Raw genomic sequence first — 12,157 nt, 5'->3', positions numbered from 1 at the left:
TTCGTCTTACATTTGTGATTTTTAAGGCATAATTCGGATGGGCACCAACTCAAATATTTATGGCATTAAAACTGGATTTTGACACATGTTTCTACTCACTATGTTGGCAACATTTTTTTATGATCAATTTGACACTGCCAATGGAAAACACAGTCTGTTTAAGTCCCTTGAAACAAAACAACTACATGTTGGCATGATCCTACCTTTTATAAACTCAAACGTCTAGAAATAGGCAGTTAAACTCTTCATTGAAATCTGTTAAACTAAGACAACTTACAGTTTTCTGCAAATGTTTGATAAGCCTCATTCTCTTCGATTTCCATACAGATGCGTCATCATTTCCTGTGCCGTCCACTTTTCCTTTTTTTCTTCTCATTGCATCCAGTTATACGGAGGAGACTATTTTCCGCAGAAAAGAAGAAAAAAGAAAAAAATCAGTTTTCAGGCAGTTCAGACAGAAAGCCACTCCGTCTCTCTCTGTGGAAGAATGGACCTTTGAGCAACCACTGCAACAGCACACACACAGACAGGTAAACTGTTGGTCTCACCTCAGTACATGTTGTATATATAGAAACCGACATATTGTGCCTTTTTTTAGTAAGTAATTTACAGTATTTGGAGCATCTTCAGAGAGTTGTGTTGATGAGAAAAGACACTTTCTTTGTATCTTCTAGTGTGTTGTATTGTTGACCTGATTGACAGGACTGACAAAGTTGTTGTTACACGCTGACTTTGATCGATGTTGTTGCGTTTTCTAATCCACTGTTAAACGTTTAGGGGGGAAAAGTAGTTCTTCGCAGCTTTGGTGCTGCATTTGCACGGTTTCACCTACAGGGGGCGCCTCAGCCTTTGCATTTGATCCCTCAAGATAACGAATGCCTGTTACACTCCTCAGACAGTGTTCACACACTCACCTGTGTTTACCTTTTTCTTCATGTCCCAACAAGTTTGAGTTTGATTGACACATTTTGACTAACCAACCTTACACACTCACACACACACACACACGCACAAACTCCAGTGTGTGAAACTTTACACCATTATGCTACATTTGCCTTCAAGGTTTCTGAGTCAGTAGTCAGACTGATGTTGTAGCTGCTGTGTGGTGAAAAGTGACCATGAAGGACCGCCCTTGTGCTCCACAATGGTGCTCAGTAGCACCGTGGGTTGTAAGACCTGTCCCAGTGTCATGGTGTTAGTTTGTCATTGAGCGAACTATGAAAATGTTGGTTTTCAGACAAAGTATTCCATTTCAAATTATTTCATGAATCGAAGATTTAAAAGTTTTTTTGTTGATTCAAATCACATATTTATAATTGAGTGCTTTTGTATCATTCGGGTTATGGTGCATACTGTATACGAAAGATAGTGTTCCCAGTTTTAATAACAACACAAGTTGTCAACACATCACACAGTCTATCCTCTTGCAGCTTGCTTTCAGTTTTTAACGAGGAGAGGGTCTTTACTTCACAGGTCTTCTCTGACGGAGCCGTCAGAAGTGTTGACTACACTCGTCAACCTTCATTTTAATCCTGGGGTTTAAGAGCTGCCGCAGGACTGTTTCTGAAACCCAATATGGTGTTTATTGCACCAAATATATTTTTTAATGGGTTCAATATTTCCTTGCCTCCTCTCAAGCCTTCGCACCATGCGGACATGCAGAAGCTGGAAGAAAGAAGCTGAGGTGTAGGTGGGAAAATCCCCACAGAGCTGTGAAATAATGTTTTAGGATTTGGGATTCTCGGTGGATCCTTAACAAACACACATAAGGTTTAGGGATTTTATCTGAGAAAATAAACACTAATTCCCTCGAGGCTGTGGCTTTAGCAGGTGTAGCGTCATGGGGCTGGGAAGACATACCTAAGATTTACAGCATCAGAGCTCTGGTCACTCATAAAACGTTTTGTTTATTATGTTTGTACGTGTGCACATGAGTGTTATGCTACGTCTTGAACTTTGTTTGATGCTCCCATGAAGAGGATGTGGCTTTTAATGAGTAATGCAGATGGCACAATGAATTCCATGAGAGTACACACTTCTGGTAAAACATCCCACAAAAAGGAGTCACTGCCTCTGTCTTTTGTGCTCAGGCAGTGAGGTTGCAGTTTTTTTTCAGGAAGGACATTCTTTTACGAGACCTTGAAAAGGTTTTAAGTGGGTCGCTGAGAAAAGCTGAACAGTGGCAGCGCTTGTAGGCCTCTTGCTGACTTAATGTGACGAACTGTGATGACGGATGTCCGAGTTTTGTGACTTCCTCTGTTCCCAAGTTTGTGGGATGATAAGACACCCCAAGAGACTGGAAGGAGAGGTTTTATGGATGGGTAGTTTCCACATTTAGTGTAAAGATGTTGCATGCAGTAGCATTAAAAAGTTAACCATAGATGGCATTGGATTTCATGTTTGATAGCACAATGAATATATTGTGAATATGAGCACTTTCACAGTTAACTTTATCATTAAACACTTTTTGGTGCAAAGCTCTGCAGTTCAAATGTCCCTCGTAAAAACAATCTCCAACCAAGGTCCACTTGACTTCTTTCTGGAGCTTTTAACTGTATCACACGGTCCTCGTCAGCAGCGGGAACATAGATGTTTAAACTTTCTATTATTTGGTGTTGTTTTCTTCCTAGGACAAGGTGTTTCTGAGAACTCTAACGTAAGGATTACTCCGATTATAAAGGTATTACAAAATTCAGAATTTCTAAGCAGTTTGCGTATCGAAACAGTAAATGTGTGTTAAAAGATGATCCATTTCATGTAATTCCTACAGAGCGTATTTGTTTTGTTGGTTTTATTCTGTGGTGATTTTGATCAGCTTTGATCCTTAAAGACATGGATGTGTTCATGTCATGTTTACTGTGAAGCGCATCTATAAAGGTGCTATATGCAGTAGATAAACGTCCAGATGAACGTGCACAGTATACAGTCTGAGAAGCTTAAAGTGAGCTGACATTACAAAGAGGCTCTTTGTTATTCAGTGAAACGCTCCAGAACCACAGCACAGAGAGAGTTAAGTGGTTTAATTTTGGTTGGAGTTAACTCAGACCTGGGGGGGATATTATATTATGGAGGAATATTTTCATTTTTGTGGTCACCTCCAGTTTAGATCTGTGGTTCAGCTCTAAAAGCACACCCACCCACCCACTTCAGATTAGTTTAGGATATGTTGAGAGATATGCAACAGTGAAATATAATATACGCACATTTGCTAATGCTGTCCTTGAAGAGTAACTTAACACCAGGCTGCGTCTCCAGACAGATGTGGTGCTGTGTTGCACCTGTAACACACCCACAAGTGATGTCATGGGGTCCTGCATCACCGCTGCAAGTAACAAGATTGTCAGTGTAAGTGACATTTTGATGTATTTGCTCTTTACTTAGGTAACAAAAAAACAGAATAAAATACAATACTCAAAGCTGATAATAACATGTGAGTCCTGTCTCTTATATAATATTCCTAATGCAGGACTTTTACTTATAATGTAGTATTTTTACCTTGTTTTTTTTACTTAAGGATACAAATATTTGTTGTACCACTAAATATCTGCCTAATGTATTTGATTCAAAACGTGGTCACTGTCACTGCTCTCTAGCTGTGGTGGAATGTAAGTACAGTAAGTACTCTACATTAATTTAAGTACTGTACTTAAGTACAAGTATGAGGCACTTGTACTTTCCTTGAACATTTGTTCATGTCATGCTATCTCACGACATTTCTGCAGAATGGCCCATTCTGCATAATGAGTATTTTCACTTCTATCCAGAGACTACTAAGTGCATTTTGAATACTTATGAACTTTGCTTTTCGTAAATAAAATATCTGAATACTTTTTTTCTCAACTGGTCTCTGGGCTGCTTGACTACACACTCTGACAAATGAAAGACATCTTTGTGTAGCGGTTGAAATATATTCCTATGGTCCAAGTAGTGTGTGTGTGTGTGTGTGTGGTGTGTGAGTGTGTGTGTGGTGTGTGCGTGTGTGTGTGTGTGTGTGGGGGGGGGGGGTCAGCATGACATTGTGTCGCAATGCTGGCGACGTGGGTTTCATCCCATCAGCGGCCAGCAGCCCTTCAACTCGTGAATATTCATCCACACTCCTCGGCCCCTCCGTGACAATAAACAAGGGAGAGGGGCTGAATGCCTGTCTGAGCAGGGCACGAGGGCAGGGGGGCAAACAACCCGTCTCCAAGGCAACAAGTCCTGCCTCCCACCCTGCAGCAGGCTGAGAGGGGAGGCAGGAGTCTCCCCCTTTTTGTCGGTTTTGGTTGGAAAGACATAAATCGGAGTTTATTGAGACGAGCAGGTTTCCGGCACAAAAAAAAAACAACAGCCAAAGTTTCTCAACGCGTCGACGAACGGGATTTATGCGTCGCGAAGGGGAATTATCTCAAAATGTCAGCGGCCATGGATGTGAGGAGAAACTCGGAGGTAACGTTAAAAGTCTGCTTTTCGAGCTGTTACTGACGAGCCAAACGCCAGGAGGGTTCAGCCTTTAGCTCGGTACCAACTACCACACACAAGGGTCCGAAAGAAACGCAACAAATAACACGAGTGGCAAGGTGCGTTTAAATGTGCTCCTAATCGCCATGTGCCCTTATTTGGTCATCTCACGTTAGTTACATGTTTAAGCGATGAAGTGCGAAAACACCAGTGGGTTTTTTTCTCTCCAGCTGACCCTTTGAATGATAAAAATGTCTCAGCGGATGCATGCAGCAACTCTGTGGATTGTAATTAGACCAAGTTATCACTTTAACATCCGAAAAAAGTTTTTTAAGAAAAGAAAGAAAAGTAAACCAGCAACAGAAACAGAACAGGAGTCCAGATCAGATCACTGGACTCTGTGTCCTTTTCCTGTTGTAGTTTGGACACTTCAGGGAGATAAAACACACGAAGAAACATGTGTGTTCTTTAAATGCGTGCTGTGTGTTTAATACAGATTTATCTTTAAGTTTGTACGCCTGCACTTTTCTTTGTAATGCAGTATGCGACTTAGGCCTACACAGAAGAGACATGTACTGTATGAATGTCATAAACAGTAACGGTTTGGTATAATCATCTTAATACAACATGTATGTTTTACTTTCCCCCACAGCATACTCCTGACTTGTTAAGTTAGTTATCATTTTGACCTCTAGGCTTTTTCAATTTAAATTTTAAACTTGGTAGGCGATTACAATACAACTTGGTGCAAATATAGCATTTAATAAATGTTCTCCACTTTCTTATGACTTCCTGCACTTTGATGAAGATTTAAAAAAGTCTAAACACTTCCAATCGTATGAACACATTCTCATCTTTAGAGCACAAGGCATGCTCTCACTGAGTGGTTTGCTGTTTGAATATGAGATGCTATACTGCTTATCATGAATGTGAGTTTTCTTAACTAATTACAACTTAAATTATCTTATCTTATACACTATAATACAAACCCTAGAGACATGACTGGCTTTCCTTCGCTGTCTTTTTCCCCTTAAACTCTTTCTATTGTGCAGATCAAACAATGACCTTCCCCTCTCACTGGACGGGACTGTCAACACAAAGCTATTGAGGAAATTCTGCTCTGTTCTCCTTTCAGTTAAACAGTAGTGAGTCTGGTCTTTCACCAGGTGCTCTTAAATAGACTGCTGTTCACTTCTCCTCATAATGAAAGGGATATTTTCTCTTTCCTGGTGTTATCTATCCAAATAGTTTTGTTGTGACTGGTGTAAAAAACGTAATAAGAATAGAATCCCAACAGAACTATTTAATTCATGATATTTCTGCATATGTTTACTCGGGGAAAAGTGTCTCTTAAGGATTTTGTCTGCGTCAACATGGATGGTGTGTGTGGATCTTTTTTCGAGTAACTGCTGTTGTACTTATAAAGAGGCGTTGCTGTTCAGGTTTTGCAAATGTTCTTCACATGACGCACAATGCCATTGGGTGCGTGGTGTGATGACGCTCAACATGTCAGTTTTGTGTTTTTGAGTGAACTGTCCCTTTAAGGATGTCTGATTGTCTCTGATGACGAAATGTGAATATAGCAAGAGATGTCAGCATAATATACAACTTTTGAACCTAAATAGTTTATTTAAATGAAACTGTTTGAGGACATGGTCCATGCAGTATACTCTGATTTCAGTGGGCCTTTGATGGAAGAGAGAGCTTGTTAAATAAAATTTTTTTTTTTTTTAAATATTCTGTTTTGTCTTTGTTAAGTTGTACTCACGTGCTACATGAAGTGATCTGCACAATATGAGCTGCCAGTTTCAAGAACACTGTTGTATTTTTTGGTAGATATAAATTCACACATCCGTCGTCTTTTAATCATGTAACGTTTTAGACTTGCAGCTGGACGGTCAGTGGTTGTAATTAAAGTAATTATTTGAATACTCTTGCTGTTTAACAGTACTTTACTTTAGACTAATACACCTACAACATGAGTGATTGTTGCTTAGTGTTGAGAGTCTGATACTGTTTGCCATTGAACAGCTCTGGAAAAAACAGTTTTGTTCAGGGTTCACTGAAGGGAGCCAAAGTTAGCTGTTAGAGTGGACAGAATATTTCAAGATAATTTCTTCTAATCAAATTTCTCAGTTCAGGTCACAAGAGCATCTCTCTTAACTTGAACCGTCGTTATCATCCACTGAGAAAGAATGTAGATGAGAACATCTACTTCAACTTTTCCTTGCCCCTCACGACACATTCATCCTGTAACCTTAGTGCCTCGCTGTGTGTGCAATTTGTAGTGCGACACAGTTGGAAGTCAGACGCAAGGTCTATCAAACCGGTTGGTCCGTCTTTGTAATCCAGAGGCTCCAGAAAAGAGATGTCTGTTGTGTTGCTGTTTTGGTCTTTTTATTCTTTTCTTGAAAGACATGTTTGTCCCTGTTTGCTGATGAGAATATGAGAGACAGTCCCGTAGTTTGCCTGTGCATGACGAAATTGATCCGTCTCTGATTTATAATCCAAGGTTTACAGCCTCTGACTTTGCTTTGACACTTGTTGCTATAGATACTAAGTTTGCTGGGTTTGCTCAATGCATGTGGCGGATCTTTATTTACTCTTGTTTAGGTTTTTAGTTTTGTAATAACTGACCTGCAGCCACAGTGCAATCTAACTTGCCACATTATAACCAGTTCTCTTTCTACACTATACACCCAGTGTAAGCAGAGGGAGACGCATGATCTAAATGTCGACATTAAGACGCAGTGAGATGCCTTTATTGATCAGGACGCTAGTTAATCTAACTAACATTGCCGGGCTCACATACAAGCAGTTCACGACTAGCTTTGATGTCTGAATGCAAACAGCGACGGCTGTGTTTGTGGACCTTTTAGCTAAAAAACACTCCCGCCTCCTCTTAATAATGTAGACAGCCCATAGCATATAACCTATAATGACTTGCTTGGAGCATATGCGTCAGATTCCCAGATTATTAAACTGAAGGTATGTCATTATCTAACGTTGTCATCATGTACATGCCTGTTCCCTTGATGAGATCATTTCTAGTTATCTGTATTCATTCACTGAATACTTTTGTCAAGAGTAGTAATGAGCTTCTAAAGTGAGTTTTTCAGCGGTTTGAATTTGTGCTTTAGCAAGTCTGAATTACACAATAGGTCATTAGGTACGGATCACCTTTATGGTCAGAATATGTTATGACTTTCTAAGGTGGAAAGTGTTTCAAGAGAGTTTTAGCAAAAACTTTTCATTCATTTTCAAGTCATGACATTGCAGGTCTTCTTCTCCCCACTTCTTTATTTTGTTACAGTCTTCAGAATATTTACAACTGTTGTTTATGGAAAAACACACTGGTTTGGCTTTTGGCTGATTTCTTAAAAAAAATGCTTGTGGATTGCAAATTAAGATTGAAACATCCCATTTAATGAGACAAATCAAATCGTATCTTAATGTTTAACCTCCTTGAAGCTGATAAACGTTGACAAAAATGAGCAACAACACAGGTGATGTACACATGATTATTGTTTTTGTTGGCTTGGCTGAACTCTGACTTCAAGAAAGAAGCAAAGAAGAATACATATTATCTACTTAAAATACTTACAAAAGAAGTCAAAGACTGTGTGTCAGAAGTCAGCTCTGTGACACAAACTCTACCACCCCTTCTGCAGCTCAGATGGAGTTAAGCCTGTTTTCCACATGCCTGCCTCTGCAGCTGTGCATGCTCATATCTAGGTTACACAGAAGGGTTTTTCCTCTTTTCCACAAAGAGAAAATATGCCATGGTCATTCAGAAAAAAAGCTGAAGTGGCTTAAAAACAAGATAAAAAAAAGATTCCAAGAAGTGGTTCCACCTGGTCAATTGAGTGATATAGTGGCAGCATGTGGTAGAGTATGGGGGTAATTATATAGGTACAGATATGTGCACCAACCGTGGTGGTTTTCTTTTACACAGAGACGTATTGAGGCTGCCAGAGCCTCAAACTGCGATCCAGAGTCAGCTGGTTATGTAAAGAATATACATTCAGAGTAAGATACATCAACATTTTAGTTTCAGCTGGGACGTTCTGCCTTTCCATTAATTCAGTTTATTTTGTATAGCCCCATTATGCTTGTCCTGCAATAAAAAGGTTGTTTGTTTGTGTGTCCATCTCTCATGTCCACATCGTAGTGTCTTGTGAATGCTTTCATGCAGAATGAATTATCAAGAGCTTGATTCCCTTCGGCCAGGATATTTCTGCAACTCTCACAATGCTTTGTTCAACATACCAGCTCAAGTCTCTTTTTGTCTAAAGTGGACAAAACTGCTCTTTCTGCAGATATTGAAACAATGCCATGTATCATTGTGTGGGCTCATGCCTGCCAGTGAGTTGTGACGTCTGGAAAGAGTTTTCACTCTTCTTTTCTCCGTTGCTTCTTGGCTGGCTGTAAGCTCAGCTGTGGTTTTTAAAAACCTTGAAGTCAGGTTGCTGATCAGCAGAAAATGAGGACCAGGTCGGCCAGAAAAGCAGAGTGGGAAGAGATCGAAGAAAACTATATTATACTCTTATTATGGACACATAATTCAGGATAAACAGAGATCGCAAACTGAACCCAGTCACAGGTTAATGGAAGTTATGACGTCATAAAAGTCTTACAACAAATCTGTTAGTCTGAACATCAAGTGCTGAGTGTAGTCTTTGTTGAATGAAAAACAAGCTCTCGGGTCCAGGTGTTTCTGCCCCTCTGCTTTCTTTTACCCTCTGCAAAGAGTTTTTAATATTTCAAATGTAGCCGCAGGTCTGATGGATTGGGAAAATATTAGTACATTCCTGCTTGTAGGTAAGAGAGTATCAGAGGATCTGTCATATTTGACATGGCCAATGACGTGCAGACTCTTTTTTTAAAGATATTTTACCTGCTAGTCTCTCACACACACACACACACACACACACACACACACACACACACACACACACACACACACACACACACATACACAGCTGATAAGAGACTTACTTTTTAACCACGTCTCCCCTCTCAAGGACACATTGAACACAAAGGGCTCTTTTATTCCAGCCCAGATAGTCTAATGGAGACCCATTCATTTAATGAATATGCTCTTGTTGCTGAGAAAGATATGCGTCATAGATGTGCCTCTCATGTAATCAGTTATTACTTCTGGTATATACGAACATTACACAACCAGGAGAAGTCCTGTCATTAAGATGATGGCACTGATGGCTTTTGTTATTATGTCATAGCCAAAGACAGACACTCATAGATGTCTCATCTCTCCGGTTTGAGTTTGAAGTAATAGCAGTAATAGGATAAAGGGAAAGAGAGAACTTGTAACTTCTCCAAGGCTAGATGTCTTGTTTGACAAAGTAGTAACAGAAGTAGTCAAGCTACAGTCTAATAACCTATAGTCCTTTTTCAATGCAAAGCATCAACAATGAGGTCAAACAACCAACCAATATGTAAATCTGCTCCGATAAATAGTTTTGTAATTTAAAAGGCGTTTCTCGTTGTCATTGCTCATTAAATTCTCATTCTCATTGCAGTTCCCCTCAGATCTACGGAGAGTTTTGGTGTCTTTCAGATTGTTGTTTAGGTTTCAGAACCGCAACTTTATTGTTTTGGTTCAGTCCCACCGTTCTCATCATCCAGCTTTTTTCCAGCGAAGAAAGCAGTAAAAACTCATTGTGCACTACCTGCTCGCACCAAATGGCAGACGGACACAGTTAGTGACAAGCTGGTGAACAGATGTGTCCCTCAGGAGTTGGTGGAGACCAAATCAATATTTAGAATCAAAATCATCAGGTGGTCACAAACATTTTGACCACCATTTAATGTCATGGTTGTCATGAAGACATTAAGGAGCCATTGAAGGAGTCAGCATGAAGCGGTTGACTTCTCACTATTGACCGTTGGCTCTGACATCTCAAGTGGAAATGTGTCTTGAATCTGGTTGAATGCACTTTAAAGGTACTCTAGAGTTTTCTTAGAAGTGGTTGTTTACAGCCTGTGATTTTGTGTAGGGAGATGGTATCAGACCTCAGGAAGCCAGTTGGCTAACGCCTTGGTGTTTACACTACGAAGTCCGTCTTGGCCTCTGAGCAATTTCTGTGATTGTGGCTTTCTCAGCCCCCCCCGAAAGAAATACAAGGATGCATTCTTGCAAATAGACATCGCTTAATATAACTAATAAAGTCTGTGGAGCGGACACAATTTAAAATAATTTAATTAATTTAGCTCCTGGTAGCTGATTGCAGTTTTTCCTCTACTCTTTGGTTGCTTCCTTTAAGTTTTTTTTTTACAAATTGAAGCTTCATGTTTTCAATCAAAGAGAGAATATTGAATTTATTTACCAAAAACATCCAACATGTTTCCAGCAAGTTGTAATCAGAAATAATATTTTACACAACTGCCAGTGTGTCTGAACTTTATGCAAGGAGAATATTTTTCATTTGGTTCAATTTAGAGTAATATGAATATTGTATTTCTCAAATTTCGAGTTATTTCCGTCTCAATTTCCTTTCCAGAATGATTAGTTTTTTTTAATTATACAATCATGGATTCATTATTAAGCCATTTTTTCCATTTGGTAATCCAGAGACTCGTTTCACAGGTCAATCCTCAATACAATCAGTATTCCTTCTCCCCAATGTGACCAAGGCTCTTTGATTAATAGAAATAAATGTACTAATTTTGACGAGAAATTGATTGACTAATTGATTAATAAGTGTTCTTATTTTGTAACAAATGTCCCTCTCCATCACTCAGAAACTTGACACACAAGTTAATGTCTGTACACATTTAGGTTTAATTACAGAAGTACTTTCTGCATCACAGAATATATAGGGTCCTAGTGTTCAGGTCCGATTTTGTTTTCTGTAAAGATTCACTTTGAGTGTCGTGTTTTTCATGGCGAGTAGTACGCAGGACAGGACAACATCAGTCTTTGATGAATATAATGATGCATGCCCCGTCCTCTTAGCACAATGCACAGTTACAGGAAATAGCCGACAGCAGGAATGCTCCCTCTCTCTCCTCATCTGTCTCTATAGGACTCAGGTCCACTACTGGTTTGCTGGCTTCTTCATACAACAACTTCCTGTAAACAAACCATGCTGCCAAACAGCCTCCCATCCTCCACCTCTAATCTCTAGGGATCTCTATTTGACCTCCTTACGCACCAGAACATTCACTTTGACACTTTTTCAAGAGGTCTTTCAGATAGTGATTTTCAGGGGCAATAGACACACATTTGAACTAATTTGAGATTAAGTCCAGGAAATGTTTATGAAAAGGAAAATGTCTTAACTGTTTTTACTACTCTTCGTTGACTTTTCATATAGATAATGTTAATTGAAACTGATCCACAATCCAGAAGTAAAAACAACATCCATGTGTGAGAGCATGCTTTAAGCAGCCCCCAGCAATATTGTTTAGCAATATCAACATATTTTCACTCACCTCCATTATATTGAGGTAGAGGCAGAAATCTTTGAGTAAATAAACTAAAAACTATCTGTGCGGCTAGATAGTAGAGCAAGACTGATAAATGGCCGGGACTAATATATCGGCCTGCGTGCATGTCGACCGATAAGAAATCACAGTACAGAAATGCCAAAGATATGATTGCAGTAGCACAGCGTCTTCATTACATAGTTTGTCCATCAGAGTACTGACAAGTTTATTTTCTAACTATGTCTCAAGTGCCCCAGTGAGTAAA

General features: G+C 39.5%; 1 protein-coding gene across 3 annotated transcripts in view; it reads left to right on the top strand.

Moving 5' to 3' along the window:
- Positions 1 to 32: 32 nt before the first annotated feature.
- dennd2b (DENN domain containing 2B) overlaps positions 33 to 12,157 on the top strand; it is a 54,908-nt gene continuing 42,783 nt past the window's right edge. The window contains exon 1 of one of the 3 annotated variants that reach the window (XM_034557180.1): positions 33 to 530. The gene's annotated coding sequence lies outside the window, so the exon portion shown is untranslated. Of the gene's footprint in view, positions 531 to 4,117; positions 4,429 to 4,458; positions 4,560 to 12,157 lie in introns of those variants that run through there. The other 2 variants (XM_034557173.1, XM_034557187.1) reach the window with 2 other exon arrangements.

Source organism: Cyclopterus lumpus, chromosome 3 (genome assembly GCF_009769545.1).
Source record: "Cyclopterus lumpus isolate fCycLum1 chromosome 3, fCycLum1.pri, whole genome shotgun sequence".
NCBI lineage: Eukaryota > Metazoa > Chordata > Actinopteri > Perciformes > Cyclopteridae > Cyclopterus > Cyclopterus lumpus.
Note: the sequence above shows the minus strand (reverse complement) of the source record. Positions and strands in the feature narration are given on the sequence as shown.